Source organism: Choristoneura fumiferana, chromosome 16, assembly GCF_025370935.1.
Source record: "Choristoneura fumiferana chromosome 16, NRCan_CFum_1, whole genome shotgun sequence".
In the NCBI taxonomy this organism is placed as follows: Eukaryota; Metazoa; Arthropoda; class Insecta; order Lepidoptera; family Tortricidae; genus Choristoneura; species Choristoneura fumiferana.
Window position 1 is genome coordinate 8,851,992 of NC_133487.1, and position 17,644 is coordinate 8,869,635.

At 38.4% G+C, this 17,644-nt stretch overlaps 1 protein-coding gene across 1 annotated transcript in view; it reads right to left on the bottom strand.

Annotated features, from left to right (window-relative positions):
- Positions 1-17,644, bottom strand: part of LOC141436307 (trace amine-associated receptor 8b) — a 100,437-nt gene that overhangs the window by 70,255 nt on the left and 12,538 nt on the right. The window lies entirely within an intron of this gene.

Consider the following 17,644-nt stretch of genomic DNA (forward strand, 5'->3'; position numbering starts at 1 on the left):
CAGTGCATGTATGTACGAAGTGCAAAATTTAACTTCGTATCTTGCCGTCCCGCTGACGCCTAAGTTATTTAATACGAGAGTGAGAGGGACGGTACGATAAGATTTTCGAATTTCGTGGTGTAGCCCCCCGGGTCTGAGAAGACTTAATAATGGTTCGAGTTGGAATGTAAACAAGTTCCTTCAAAACCGGCAGAGCAATAATCCCAAGGTTGAATCATCCATAATGGGTGCCATAATTTATGGGTTAGACACAGACTTATTATTTGGTCCACGTAAATACCATGGTTTATACGCCTATGGTCTTGTGGTTCCCATTATTGTAAAAAGAGCATACAAGACTAGATGGCGCTGTATGCTGAGTAAGCAATCATCATTGGAGGTTCGGTTAGTGTACGACCTGTAGTAGTCGACCCGAAATTAATGATGTAACACTTCATAATAGGAAATATTCAAGCCTTTTTTTAATTTAAATATGACTTTGTTGTTTAACAAACTGAGTTGTGGAAGAATTGTTTTAATATCTTAAAAAAACCGGCCAAGAGCGTGTCGGACACGCCCAAGTTCATATTCCGTTCTTTAAGTTTGACCATAAAAGCGTATTCAAAAATATTTCGATGGTGGAAGTCTCAATTGGCGTAAGGGACAAAATACCGAAAATCACTTTTAAACATAGAAAATTAGAGTTTTTTTTTCTCTGTCGATTGGTAGTATTCAAGTTACGATACGGCCCTTACTTTTGCTGTTATCAACATTTATTATTTTAAAATAAAATAGCTTAAGGGACATGATATAAAATATTTGAGCTGAAAAATGGCGTAAATGTATTATTTTTTTAATATTTGGGTCGTAAGGGGCTGTGGCAGTCTCATATGTCCTTTACGACTCGGCTCATGTCGTTAAAAAAAAACGCAACAAATATAATAAAAGGGCGTATGGGTCAATTATTGTTTCATTGCCTTTACACCCCAACATTTTATAACGAATAAGATAAAAAAGCAAGAAGTTGTTGGGCGTACCTTACCGCCTGTACCTATTTCTTGTACCTAACATCAAAATACTAACGCGTCTACCTACCTTCCACGCGCCGAGCGTTTGCGCATTGCACATTCGGTCAGTCGTGCCAGACACGTCAAACACGGAGGACGTATTTGATTGCCTACGTTTGTTCTTTGTCAACGCGCGTATTTTTTTATAAGATGCCAAAGCAAAACAAAAAAAAAAAGATTAAGTTGATGGATCCCTAATGGCTAGACGTCGAGCTAACATTTCCGTAATGGAATTTCAGTCAATGTTGAGGTACATTTCTCTTAGCTACTTTGTTTATTTTAAGCTATCCTGACAGCTGTTCTGACAGATCCTAATAAAGGAAGCCTGTGCCCAGCAGTGGGACGTATAAAGGCCGAGATGATGATGCATATATAATAATAATTGGCCTGTATAATTAATTAAAAAACAGCAATTATAAAATAAGAAGTACTTTTATGGGCGTAAGGGGTATAAAAAGCAAGAGCTAGAGTAAATTGCGCTCGTAAGGGACAGTAGCAAACAGACATTAAAAAAAAAGTGTAATTGGTACGTCGTAAGGGCATTAAATAACAGCAACTTATAAAATAAGGAATACTCTTATGGGCGTAAGGGACATCAAAAGCTAAAACTAGAGTAAATTGTTGTCGTAAGGGACAATAACAAACAGACATTTTAAAAATTGAGGTTACTTTATGGGTGTAAGGGGCACTTAAAGTAAAATACCTTGCTTGCTTCTTTTAGTTCATTAAAATACCTTGTTAATGTTAGGTCGTAGGAGGCATCAAAACAGATGGTTTTTAGAACTTGTAGTGATTGAAACAACAACTCAAGCAAGCATACTCCAAATGTGCAAGAAATAGTGCAAGCAAGCATGTAAGAAGCATGCAAGCAAGCATGCAAGCAAGCAAGCAAGCAAGCATGTAAGCAACCACCTAAGCAAGCTTGCAAGTGAGCATGTAATTTTGTCAATCAAATCAACAAACATGCAATTTTATCGGCCTGGGTTAGATGAACATCGCGGGCTACCCCGATCCCGCGATGACCGGTCTATGGTATCTCCTCCAGCGCTCATGAAGCGGGCTGGCGTCCCACTCCCTCACAGCTGCAAGCAGTGTGTTGAGGAAGCATAAATAGTGCAAGCATGCATGCAAGCAAGCGTGAAGCCAGAAGGCAAGCACGCATGCAAACAACAAATCAAGCAAGAATACTCCCGATGTGCAAGAAATAGTGCAAGCAAGCATGCAATCAAACATGCAAGCAAGCATGCAAGCAAGCAAGCAAGCATGTAAGCAATAATGCAAGCAAGCAGCGTTAGTACGCCAGTGGTGGTAGTGAAAATCAGTTCATCATCATCGTCATCAACAACATCATCAGTTTGTTTATCGCTATCCTGCCGGAACTATGCTATTTTCCGGGATAAAACTTATTTACTTGGCGATTTTTAACAGCTGCAATATCTTCCTTGACCCTCTCAGCTATAAACAAACAAGTCAGCCATAGCCGAGCATTTGTTGGAGTCAGGACCAAACCACTGGATTGAGCTTCACAATCCCAAAATTCTGTCCACGGAACGTCATTTCTACTAAGAATGGTACGTGAAGCAGTTGAAATAAAAAAGCATAAAAATGTCAACCGGACAATGGATATAAGCTTTCATCTTCGTGGAATCCTGTTATTAATAAGTGTCGACGTCGGATGAGTGTTGTGAGTCGGTGTGATGGGGTCACAAATAAAATCACCAAGTGCGGGTAGTTAGTGATACGAGTGCTGGTACTATTAGTGATCAAGTGCGGGTAGTTCGAAGGACTCGCGCTCATAGTCAAAATACCACAAACGGACTTATCACGCTATTATTACACAAGTAATATTTACCTCGACGTTTCGGCAACGTTACAGTTGCCGTGGTCACGAGTAGACTGAAGTGTGGGTGTCAAGTCTGCCTAGCAGCGCGAGTTCTTCGAACTACCCGCACTTGATCACTAATAGTGCCGGCACTCGTATCACGAACTACCGCACTTGGTCACTTATTAGTCACCCTATCACACCGACACACAACACTAACAACGTCTGATCGTCCTCCGACATTCATCCCACGCCGACACTTATTAATAACAGGATTCCACGAAGATGAAAGCTTATACCATCGTCCTGGTTGAAATTCTTATGCTTTTTTAATTCAACCGCTACACGTACCATTCTTTAGTAAAAATGACGTTCCGTGGACAGAATTTTGGAATTGTGAAGCTCAATCCAGTGGTTTGGCTATGGCTGACTTGTTTACCTGGCGATTTTTAACAGATGCAATGTGTTCCTTGACCCTCTCAGCTATTGTTCTTTTCGTCTGTCCGATATAGGAACTACCACAACTACAATCAACCCTATAAACACCCGTGTTTAGAAGGGAAAGACATCCTTGGTGTCCTAATATGCCTCGCAAAAACTAAAACTAAAACTTAAGAAAATGTTACAAATTACATATTTTTTAAGGGGACGTGCAAAAAAATATGGCTTTTGCGCGTTATTTTAAATAATTAAAGTGGTTCTTTGAGTTAATTCACTATTTTTTTTAATTTTATTACTGGAACTTACGTCCAAATATGTAGCAAATAAAATATATGATGTCCTATAAGACCAAAAATCGGTTACTACATTATTTATTTATTTACGGTTTATGAGTGTAAGGGGCTATGACACCCGTATGTCACGGGCGTAAGGGACAGCTATTTTTCTTATTAAGCTTTTTACGAAAATGTCTATAGTTTCACGTTGAAAAGCAAGAAAATTCAAGATTTTACGTAATTATAACGTCCTGCTAAGTTAAACATTAACAATGCTGTGAGGGTTTGAAAATTACCAAAAACCTTTCGCTCTCCTGAAAAGTAGCATTTTGTCCCTTACGTCAATTGAGACTTCCACCATCGATTTGATACTAGACTGCTTTGAGGATTTTTGTAGCATCTACGAATAATAATTGATTATTCGTAGCAATACATGTTATGTTTGAATCGAAGTTCATGTTCGACTTTATGTTATTATGATGTTGATTATAATGTAATCTGTAGCTATTGTATAAAATACATATGACATACCATTATGGCGAGACAGTGATATCCATTCCCATTAATTACATATTGTAACTTCGATTGACATGTTTTAACGAATAATATTAAGTTGATTAGTTTGATAATAATTTAAACTTAAGGTAGGTAAACTACATCATAATAAATAACTAGATTATAGTTAGTGTGATGTATTGTTAGGTTTTTGATAAAATAGTTTCAAACCAACAGATTACGTATCGGCTCAAAACAATACACCATTTTTATTTAGACCTTCTAAAGACTGCCATCATAATCATCCCAGCCTATACAGGGTGGCCCATTTAGACCGGTCAGTATGGGAAAGTCTGAAACTATAAGACATACGAAGATCTGTTCTTAGGAACCATGTCATCGATTTTAATAACAAGAAAACTGCACTCAGCTCATGATCGAACTCTGACGTTTTGAGAAATAAACTCGCCTCCCTCTGAGAAGTCTAAAATGAGTATGAAGTATAAATTAAAATGGAGCATTGTTTTGAGTTGATTAGCTGTTGATCTGCGTGACGTAATATTAATAATTTATTAAACCAGGCGTTACCGTTATTCGTTACCGTTATTAATTAACTGAAACAATTAATTTGCTCACCCACTTGAACCCCTACTCACTCGCGTATTAATATAACGTCAATGATCCTTGAAATTGAAACTAGAATGATGCATCAGACTGGCGTCTGCGCAAATGAATTAGTAATGAAGAGAGAAACGAATAAAAACTCTCGAGAGACGTCCTTCACTTTTGTTATGTTAGCAGATATTATCTGTTCGTTGATAATAAATCAAAATAAACGAGTTTGGGAATATTACGGGAATAAATTTATAGTATTTTATGCAACTGTTCAAAACGCGTGAAAGACGCCACGAGCGTTTTAAGACCAAGTTATGCAACGTTGTATACAATACTTTTTCTACGACTACTTTTGAATCATCATCATCATCATCAGGCTAGACTTTATTATAACTTATCTACGTGATACTGCTAACACATTCAACACGGTATGAAATATGAATGAAGCGAATTACGTTTCCCGCCAATGCGTTTTTTTTTTATTCACGCTATTTAATACTTTTATAACAAATAAAACAATTAAGGACTAAACATAGGTACCCAGTCAAATATAAGTTCGATCAATGTACGATTGAAATCGTAAAAATTAATTTTGCCATTTTTTTTTAGATCCAATGTGGTCTCACATAAATGGTGACGCCTGTCTCAAAACACAAATAGGTACTCAAGAATATTAAGAATTTTTTTTTTTAAATAGCTTAAAATGGTGCTTTTTTATATTCGACTGGATGGCAAACGAGCAAGTGGTCTCCTGATGGTAAGAGATTTACCACCGCCCATCGACACCTGCACACCAGGGGGATTTCAGATGCGTTGCCAACCTAGAGGCCTAAGATGGGATACCTCAAGTGCCAGTAACTTCACCGCTGTCTTACTCTCCACGCCGAAACACCACAGTGCAAGCACTGCTGCTTCACGGCAGGATTAGCGAGCAAGATGGTGGTTGCAATCCGGCGGACCTTGCACAAGGTCTACCACCTGCAAATGCTATGCTGCTATGATCAAAAATTGAACAAGGGTGTTTATTTTCGAAAAAAAAAACAAAAAGTCTAAACCTCGGAAACCACGCAACTTTTACTAAACCTATTATAGCTTAATTATAACGTCCTAAGTGCACTCTATCCGTAGTTTAAGGATTATCCGCTCATTACCTTACACCCTGTATATGTTTGAAATAATTTCAGCAATAAAAACTGACGACTCTCGTCTAAGTCTTGAGTACCTACAACGTTTCCTGTTAAAACAAGTCCAGAATATTTATTTAAATATTTACCTAAAACCAAGTCTATTAAGTTTTGATTTAATACCTGCACTATATATATTTAAGGAAGTGGCCTTCCGCCGATGTGATTGATTGTAAAAAACATATAAATGCCCAACATGTATCATAACAGTTATTATCATAACTGGTTTGTTTGACTCATGAGTTCTTTTCCCGCACGCATAATACCTAAATAATGTTTATCTTTGAAAAGTGTATGACTATAACGATCACTCGATATGTTTGTTACGGGATGTATTTTGTTTTAAACAAATATAAACATAAATTGTTATTAATGTTGTTATCCGCAACTTCACTAAAATAACCGGGACCACGACCAAATTTAATGTTGGGGTTGTCCTCTATTGAACCATAGGCACTAAACTATAGCACTAAAAGATGCAGGTTGACTTTTTGTCACTTTTTATTACGTTTTTCGCGTTAACAAAGTCTACATTGAATTTAGCTGACTATAATAAACGAGAGCGGACTTGTACAGGAAGCCATGTTGTAAGGAAGAGAGCGAGAGCGATATACGCCGTGTAAAAGAGACAGACGATCTCTATAACTGCGTTCCAAATTAATCTAATAGAATACTTAATACTAAACAGCTTTTTAACAAGAAATCACACTGGAAGGAAAATATGAATGAAAACTTCTATAGTCAAATAATTATTAATAATTCTGTTATAGTATCATTTGAATGTAGAATCAGTAGAACGTATGATTACCTATGCACAAAATCTTCTATACTTGTAAAACAATAGATTCGAGCATGTATGCGACTCATTACCAAACATGGCACAGCCTAATTGAAAAGAGCTAGAAATTTTAAATATAGTAGACATGCATTGAGTTAGAGGTGTATCAATCAGGAATTCTACAAAATTTCCTTGGTATAGGGAATTAGATAAAACTTGCTTTTGTCACGCGGCCGCATTTTTCGGGATTTTTCGGGGCGACACACGACTGCGACGGTCGCCCCATCCAGAGAAGAGGTCTCTGCCTAGCACTTGGACTATTATTAGTAATTTAATATGCATGCATATGCACCGCTTATTAATGCACGTCTTACTGGGTAGTACATTATGCATTAAGTACTATATTAACCGCACCCCGTCTGTCCAGCTAAGGCAGCCGTTCATGCTGCTTAGTTATTTAGTCCTAACTAGATTTTCAGAGCCATTAGTTTAGCCTCTACGTCACTTAATATCACTTTAACTATTAAGTACTGCTTGAAAGCATGTGACCGCTACCAAATTTCAAACTTATATTAAAGTAGATGCCACAAAGCCTTAGTCAAAAGATTTAATATAAATTTAAAGGAAGCTTGTAAAAACGATTGAAAATTTTCCCATATTTAGGCATTGTACGTGTAACACACTAGCATATAACACACTAGTTACATAGAGAGTTATACCTAGTGTCATCCACGAAGACGCGTGATTTTGTCAAAATTAGACATTAATGACATTGTAATAAAAACCACGGCACCCGTCATCGTGAATGACTCTAAACCGGCCCCTATGTAATTTTTTGTAAAATATATTCTATTGCTAGTTAATTTTCAATGAGAGAAACTATATGGCCTCTCAAGCAGAGGCCAGAGAGAGAGAGTGGGTTCAATCCCAGGCTCGAACCTCTAAGTTTTTCGTAATTTACTATCCATTATTAGGACCGATTCACACCGGAATGGCAGCGGCCGGTAGCAGTGCAACCTACTACCTGACTTCCACAGGTGCCACCGACGCACATGTGCGTTCAAAATGTATGAATAGTTATGACAGTGGCACTGGGCGAAGTTCCAAAAACGCATATACGCGTCGGTGGCAGTAAATGCATTAAAAGACCAGTACTGCCACTCCGGTGTCAATTGGCCCTAACTGTCCATCAGGAGACAAATTTTTCCAGTTTCCAGTGTATTTTGTCGTTAGTCGGTAAATAAATTATAGAAAACGAAATATGAGAGGCAGTGATGGATGAACGCAGCCGCGGTTCAAGCCGTTGATCAAGGTAGAGCGAGATTGTCTACACCACTTCCGCGCATCTCAATATGTGCCGAGAACATTTTATTTTATTGGTCTCGTTATTGGTCCAAAATAATGAGATACAAAAATCGGTAGAATTCATGTCGCAGAAATATGACGAGTTAGTGACAAAATTAAACACTTTGCAACGTGAAAACAGCGACTATAGATCTCAAGTCGTTGCTCTGGAGTCCAAGGTCGAGTTTTTGGAGAGGAACACAAAATTAACAGCAATAGAAATTAAAACATCCCCAAATCCTCACCGAAAAAAAAGACACCTTACAAAGCCTGGTAAAAAGTGTGGGCAATGTCCTTGAAATAAACATATCGGACTCGGATATACGTGATATTTATCGCGTAAAAACTAATGAAGGGCGAAGCGGTCCTATAGTTGCAGAATTCACTACAGCCGCAAAAAAGGAGTTGATGCTAAAAGCATGCAGAAGCTATAATAAGACCAATAAAAACCAACCCCTCAGTACACAACTTATTCATCACCCTGGACCAAACATGCCGATCTACATGGCTGAAAGTTTAACGAAAAAAAGCGAAATATCTACACTATCTTGCCCGGCAATTCAAAAAAGATTACCAATACCATAGCTGCTGGACATCATACGGGAAGATATTCTTACGAAAACAAGACGGCTCGCCTGCGATTCACATAGCCACCGAGGACGACATAGCCAAATTGAAGTGACTATTAGCTGTTTATTGTGTACCTTTATATGATAGGTTAGCTTATCCTTGTTTATATCATTTCAACAAAACGATTACAACAAACTCACATAAATACACCAAATATACTCATTCCCTAAAATATCCTAATTCCTACTCACACACATTACACTCACTTTTTACACAAGAATCCCCATGACTCCTTGTACCAAACAAGATCCCTTTTATCTATATACAAGCAGCAAATCCTATACAACAAACACACTCGAACACCTTAAATATAATAACTACATACTATACCTAATATCTATTACACATACATCCATCTCTAACACTAAAAGCGAACAAATTGTACCACGATTTTACCGTAATTTCAGCCTTTTATTTGAGCGAATTAAAACGTATAATAAAGGGCCAAATCGTTTAGTAGCAAATCTCACCACCGTTAAAACAAATAAAACATACTTTTCCCAACTTCGTATCACATACATGTCGATCACTATTTCCATTCGATAACGTAAAAAACAATGAATTAATTAGCAATGACTTAGACTTATTGATAATCGCAGACCCTATTACATGTGACCTTGAGGAATGCAAAGCTTTGATCCGGTCCATTCTCCGAGCCTAAAAATTTAAGTCAAAACATACGAAGCGTAACTTGTAATTTTCCGGGCTTATTGACTCTTCTAACCAGAACTAATGTAGATTGGGACGTAATTGTCCTAACAGAATGCTGGATTAAACATACCCTGATAATTAGATGAACTAGATGATTACAATTATTACTTCACAAAAAACAAACGCAAAACGAAGGAGTAATTGTTTACATTAAAAAAAACCTAGTTGTCACGGTCGAGGAACCCCCAATTTTAGATGCCAATAGCCTTCTACTTAAAATAAATCACGAAACAGCTTTATTAGCTGTCTACCGACCCCCCGGACAAAAAAATATCACCGATTTTCTCGAGTCCCTCAATTTTATTCTGACTAGATTTAACTGCTACAAAAATATCATTGTGACCGGAGATATTAATATTGAAATAGCGGATGGCAGCCAGGATACACGCTCATCAAATTACCTCAACCTGATGGCGTCCCATGGCATGTTCCTGGCCCACTCCCTCCCAACCCACAGTCGTACTGCTTGGACCATTTGTTCCTAAAAACAAATCTGTATGCTCGTTGTTGTGTGGTCAACTCTTCCCTTACGGACCATGATTGTGTAATACTATACCTTAATTTAACCGTGCGTAACGCTCAGCCTGTTAAAATGAGAAAACACATAGACATTGTAAATCTCGACAAAGATGTCAAAAGCATTGACTTTGATCCGCTGTTTAGGATGAAAGATGTTAATGAAGCCACTTCCTACTTCATTAAGGCCCTAACGGCTACAATAGAATCCAACACAAGTACAATTAAAATTCCAGGCCGAAAGCGTGTAAGGAAGGGATGGATTACTCCTGGACTCCTAAAATGCATAAAGAATCGAGATAATCTACATAAAAAAATTAAAACATCACCACATAATGAAATATTAATAACTACATATAAAAGGTATAGAAATCATTGCAATAAAATCCTTAAAATAACAAAAAAAACTACGAAAAAAACCTGATTGTAAATGCTGGATCTAACAACAGGAAACTATGGGATGTCATTAAAGACATTACCTACTCTAAAAAACAAAAAAAAACACCGACTGAACTAATTACGTCATTAAATCCCGTTGACTCAGTAAATCAAGTAAACAACTTCTTTGCAAATGTAGGTAAATCTCTAGCGGAAAAAATAAAATCTACATTTGACAAAAATAATATACGAGATGACATTCCCGTAAATCCTTCGGAGCTCTTTTGTGATGCTTCCAACTGACGAAGTTGAGGTTGAGACACTGATCTCCAACCTTAGATCGGACTGCGCCTCAGGCCTTGATGGTATATCGGGATCCTTTGTCAAGCAATACAGGAAAGTGCTTACTCCTCCACTTACTTACATTTGCAACCTAGCAATTGAAACCGGTGTGTTCCCACGGTTATTTAAAAGAGCTCTTATCCTTCCCATTCACAAGATGGGTGACAGAGGCTGCGTCGATAACTATAGGCCTATTTCTATCCTCCCCTCACTTTCGAAAATACTGGAACGAATTATGAATACAAGACTTGTCAAATATCTTGAAGATAACAATCTAATCTCCCCATCCCAATTCGGTTTTCGTAAAGCCAAATCCTCGACAGACGCAGTCCACGAACTAACAGATCACATTGTTGATAAACTGGATAAAAAACAAAAAACCTTGGCAATATTTTTGGACTTGGCAAAGGCTTTCGACACGGTTTCTGTCCCCATATTGGTATCAAAGTTGGAAAGTGTAGGTGTAAGGGGGATGCAGCTGCGCCTATTTGAGGATTACCTTGCGGATCGTACCCAGTGTGTTAAAATAGACGATTATGAAAGCGATCAACTAAATATCTCCTACGGTACGCCGCAGGGAAGCATCTTGGGACCAACCCTGTTTCTAGTGTATATCGATGATCTCTGCCGAATACAGCCCCAGGGTGGGCGAGTCATAACTTTCGCTGATGATACAGCCCTCTTGTTTCATGCAAACTCTTGGCCGGAGGTATACCAACTCGCTCAGGAAGGATTTGACATGGTATCCAAGAGGCTATCTCTCAACAAACTCACACTAAATGTAGATAAGACTAAGTATATTACATTTACGCTTAAAGATACCAATTCAACAAATATAATATCTCCATTTAACATTATTGCCCACGCTTGCTCTGACCCGAAAAATTCACACTGTCCCTGTCCTAAACTTGAACGCACGTCCTCCATCAAATATCTAGGCATTGTAATAGATAATAAACTCAACTTTCAATCACATATAGATCTACTTACAAAAAGAATGCGCAAACTAATATTCGTATTTAGGAACCTCCGTCACGTTGCCGACCATAAAATTATTAAAAAAGTATATTATGCATTATGCCAATCCATACTTTCTTACGGTATCTCCTCTTGGGGCGGCGCCCACAAAACCCACATCTTGAAACTAGAGCGAGCCCAGAGAGCAGTCCTCAAAGTGGGTCACTCTCTGCCTTTTCTATTCCCAACAACAAACTTGTACGAACAAACCAAAGTCCTGACGGTGCGGCAACTTTTTATTCTTCATACCATCCTTAAACAGCACTCATTGGTACCGTATGATCCGAATACCTTAACAGGCAAACGAAGAAAGGATAGAGTGTGTCCCACAAAGAAATTTAATACCCGATTTACTCACAGATTTTTCTGTTTCCTGGGAGGTTTTCTATATAATAGAATAAGTGTAGATCTGCCTATGTATTCCTTAACCCTAAACCATTGTAAGATGAGTGTTACTAAATGGCTGCAGAGTCTAGACTACAATGCGACAGAAAACTTGCTCATGCTTGTGACGTAGTTTCAACGTAACTCAATATAGTTAGTTATACGGTGTTCACAAGCAGGATACATACAAACTCATGTTCGCGCAATACATTCATCTAACCTCCTACGCTAAATCATTCTTAGGTACACGCACTCACACATACACACACACACACACACACGCACACGCAAACACATACTCGCACACACACACACACACACACACACACACACGCACACACACACACACACACACACACACACACACACACACACACACACACACACACACACACACACACACACACACACACCCATGAATAGTATCAACTCACACAAATTAAGGATATGATCTAAACTGTAAACTGTAAATGATATGATTGTTATTTTTATTTTATTATTCCTTTCAAATCTTGCCTTTGTTCTCTTAATAATAAGAGTAGTAACTACAGGCAGCTGAGGGTTGGAGACCTGGTGACCTGACACACAGGCTCGGCCTAGTTCTCGCACCAGTCTCCCCCACATAAGTCTGTAAACTGCACGCTTAAATTTATATAACTTGAAACATTGTAACTTGGTGGTGGAGAAAATAAATAAAAATTATTATTATTATTATTATTATTATTATTTGCACTAGAAACTGGAAAGTGGCAACCCTTGCCATCTGGCGCCTGGAGCGAGAACTCCCCTCTACTAGATCTTTGCTGATCTTGCTCGCTCTACCGCAGGGCCGGCGCTGGTTGAGCGATGACAGCGTAAGAGCGTTTTCACATTATCCGATCCAATATCGGTATCGGACGACGATACGATATCGGGGCAAGTAAAATGTATGAAATATGTACCTGTCTTTCACATTGTCCTGACCGATATCGGATATCGGAGCCGGCACCGATATGTTCACGGCACCATCGGACGCCCGTGGGCTGTCGGACGATAAAGTTTGTATGTGTGCTATGCGTGTATCTAAATTGTCTCTGTGTGGGCAGAGTCCGATGCGTGGCGGCCATTTTGAGCCGGCGGTATCGGAATGATTTTGTCGGAAATATATGAAAGCAGCACATGGTGTTGGCTATCGGATGTCGTCCATCGTCGTTGTAAACCGATATCGGATCGGATAATGTGAAAACGCTCTAAATCTCTAGCGCGTAGTAATTCTATTCTCTTTGGTTAGGCAAATACAGACGGAAAAGTTGGCAATCAAATGTCAAACTGTCAGTTTGTAATCTAATTGCCCGGTTTGTGTGCAGAAGAATTTGTTCATCGGCACAGTTAAAGAATTATTTGCAGAAGGTAAAGAATTATTTTTCCTAGTCAAAGCTAAGAACGCTCTTGACCAGATTTAGTCAGTTCTAGAACTGATTTCATATGAACATGATGGACGAAGCAAAGAAGAACGAAGACGGCATACCACCTATCGTGGCAACGTACCGCCTAGCAAGACGGACCTTCCACCACAAAGCAGCAGGAGATATCCCTGCTAACATAAATAAGCTAAAAACCCTAATGGACGGGCTAAAAAGCGAGGACCTTGGACTAGATCGAACTTTAACTGATCCTGCAACGTGGACTGACCCCTTAGGCCCACCTTACAAGGTTATCCAACTATATGATGACCCCGAAGTTGACATGTTTATACTAGTGCTGCGACCTGGTTTTACATTGCCGCTCCACGATCATCCTCATATGCACGGACTTCTTAAAGTAATTTCTGGGTCCGCAAACGTCGTTAGTTTCTCTAAGTTTTCTAAACAAGAGAAGAACGATTTGAGCTTTGCAGTACGCGCGAAACACAAAATGGCTTGCTTGGCCCAAGGTTTTAAGAAACGTAGACTTTTTGCTAAAGTATCACAGGATGGTATACAGCAAGAAAATGATCAGACTAGTATTCTAACACCTACTACGTCTAACTACCATAAAATAGAAGCTTTAGATGCGCCAGTCGCGTTCTTAGATGTTTTAGCTCCACCATACGACACCCATATCGAAGGGATCGGACCCAGGATTTGTCGTTATTACAAAGTGGCCAACACATTAAGCAATGGCGTAGTTGAACTACGAGAGACGTCGACACCAGTCTCCACAGTAAACTATGATAATGTTCCATACCTGGGTCCCAAGCTATTTTAATTTAATTAGGTCAACTAAAAGAGCCTTGACGATTTCAATTACGGTTACTACTTCAGGAAAAAAAATAGGTTGAAAATGCAATAACCTTCTTCATGCAATGTGGGTACGCCGTGACTTAAATATTTTAAGGGAAATACATTCTTTCCCCTTCTTAACCGTGGTCCGGTTGTGTAGTCCGGCCAGCCGGACTGTGGAAAATTTATTTTTTCCGTGATACGGTTAACCGCTCCAAGGAAAAGAAATAATTTTCAGCTGTCCGGTCAACCGGACCATGGAAAATCTTAACCACTTGTAATAAATGCAGAATGTAAATAAATGTCGAATTAATTGAATGAAAGTAAGACTAATATGACTATTTCTCAAAAAGTTGTCCTTTTTCAGTTGCCCACTTATTTAAAAAATATATATATTTCCTGACGCAATTTCAACACAAAATATAAGTAATATTGTGTTTAAATATAATATACAAAACCTTGTGGTAAAGGTGATAAAAAGTCAGATAATCTTTGTTGTTGGGTCCAATTTTTTTTTGTTCGTCTGTATGGCAAACGAGCAAGTGGGTCTCCTGATGGTAAGAAATCACCACCGCCCATAGACACCTGCAACACCAGAGAGATTGCAGATGCGTTGCCAACCTAGAGGCCTAAGTTGGGATACCTCAAGTGCCATGTATGTATTCCTTATTTCTGTCCATTGTAAAGGTTGCCTGGAAGAGATCGCTCTGAAGCGATAAGGCCGCCTATTGCTTACCTTAGAAAATCTCTATGTATATACTTGTATTTTCTGTACTGCTTACTGTGTTGTGTGCAATAAAGAGTTATTGTATTGTATTGTATTGTATTGTGCCAGTAATTTCACCGGCTGTCTTACTCTCCACGCCGAAACACGACAGTGCAAGCAAAATAACGATTTATTCCTCACAAGATTTCGTGACCTTTACCTGACGTCAAGAATTTTTTGATGTTTTATGCAGCTTATGTTTTATGATCACGTCCTTAGTGTTAATAATTTCTTGACAAAAAGATTTCTTTTCAATTTTATGACTGCACAACTTTTTGAAATATACTCATATCGCTCGTCATTGTGAAAGTGCCATTCTTATACAGACCCTGTCTAAGAACTAACACTTTTTATACAAGCACCTATCCTTCCAAAATAACTAAATTGGATATTTTTTAAATTTTTGGCAATATTTTATTTCATTTTTATTTATACACGATTGTCACTTAGTAAATAAACCAGTGGGTACCTATGTAATATTGTATGATCCACACATAGACAATTATCTGTACTATTCATTCATTCAATTCATTCGTGCCATTTTTCGTGAAATCGTCCTATACCCATTGCAAAGCCTCTTTTAGTACAACGGAATAAAAATAAAATCATTTTAAAATCCTTTAACCATTTTGAATATGAAACTACCGTGAGACTCACTCATATTAAATGATATTGTAGGATAACTCACGTCTTAAACCGAGTTTAGCTCGACATGTTTCGGGCTATTTCGTAGCCCTTCTTCTCAGTAGCACGCGACTCGGCGGCTGCCGCAACACGCACACTACGCGCCACTTCTCTGCTCGCGCGACTGCCTGACGAAACTAACACCCGGCGCACAACTACCCGCATTTTTATCGTCATTTTTATTGCCAATGTCTAATGTAGGGTAGCACACAACACTAACAACATCACTCCGTAACAGGCACGTTCACACCAACCGATGACGCGCACGAGTATTTAATACTGTTTTCCAACTCGGGGTACCGACCAACGCAATCCCGGTTAAAATTCGGATGACGACTAATCTCAATGGCTTCACGCACTTTCCGCCGAATGAAAAACTTCTCTCTCGCAAGTACAGACACCTTATCAAATCTGATGTAATGCGTCAAATCAGAGTCCATTGAATGCTCGGTCACAGTAGAGCCCCTGTCGTCCTATTTCCTCATACTGCGTATATGCTCCGATACCTTAGTAGAAACGTTACGCCCAGTCTCACCGATATAGCTCTTGCCACACGAACACGGAATCATGTATGTATATACACGGGACCGGGACTACTCAAACTCGGTTTAAGACGTGAGTTATCCGTTACAATATCATTTATTATCCGTTAACCATTTTTATATCCTGAGACTTATGGAGCTGCTCAGCGGAATCTTTGCGTAGACGTCGTCGTGTCATAATTTGGATTTGTCTGTTTATTTATGTGAAAGGCAATATGGATGGGGATATACGCTTTAGTTAACTCATTTTACTTAAAGGAAACATTATAACTGGCTGGCTTCATACGGGAATCAAACTTATCTGAAAATTAAAAATAAACACTGGCTATTTTATTATACTAATTGATAGGGTTATTCGATCAGGACAATTTAATTTAAAACCAATTAATTTATTTTTAATCAATTGCAATTCTAATGAACACGTAAACATGAAAGAAAGTTAATATAATAAAGGCTATTCCAAAATTGTAGCTTTCACAGCCGCAGTTCAAAACGATTACAAACTAACTAAAGTATCAAGTTTCCAATCGCACAATTCCCAAGAGTATTAGTATTTGGAAGTTTCGAGTTAACAATGAGCGATCTATTGTAATCGGTGGACGATCCCAACTTAATTATAATTATATTATTTGTGGTAGAGTTCTGAGTGATCCTATAACATGGACCAAAACAAAAATGTATAATATAACATTATTTTTAAGCTATTATTTTCACAGAAACATGAATGTATGACCAAAAATACAAACTGAATTATAGATGCACAAAAAAACCAGAAAAATAGACCTGGGTTCGATTCCCAGCGCTGGTCTATTTTTTTGGTTTTCATGTGCATACTATGTTTCAGTTTGTAGGTATTTTCCATATGGGTTTTACGGGATCACCGTAAAAGTAACAAAATTTGGAGTTGAAATAAAAAATACAAAAAGACTCCAAAAACCAATCTTAATGAAAGTATGAAATAAAAATAAATAAAAAGACTACTGCCTTAAAAAAAAAGCTAAAAAATGCTAGCAGTAAATTCTTTCAAGTTTGATATTATGATGAGATCAGCAAATATGAAAGGCATGTTGGTAACTGATTAGTTTATTCATATTAATTTGACAGCACAACCTGCGGAGCAATTCAATGGTGCGTGTGAAGTTCCCAATTCGCACTGGGCCCGCGTGGGAACTAAGGCCCAAGCCCTCTCGTTCTGAGAGGAGGCCTGTGCCCAGCAGTGGGACGTATATAGGCTGGGGTGATGATGATGATGATGATGAATTTGAGTTCAACCCTACAATTTTAAAATGCATTACTTACATTATACCTACTTACTTTTATGCCAAATAAAATCGTAGAACCTTTTCGTAACACAAATAGTATCAATATACGAGTATCAGACAACCAACAATTACTTGCTCACCCGCGACCTTGTGATAGTCTACGTTTATGCAA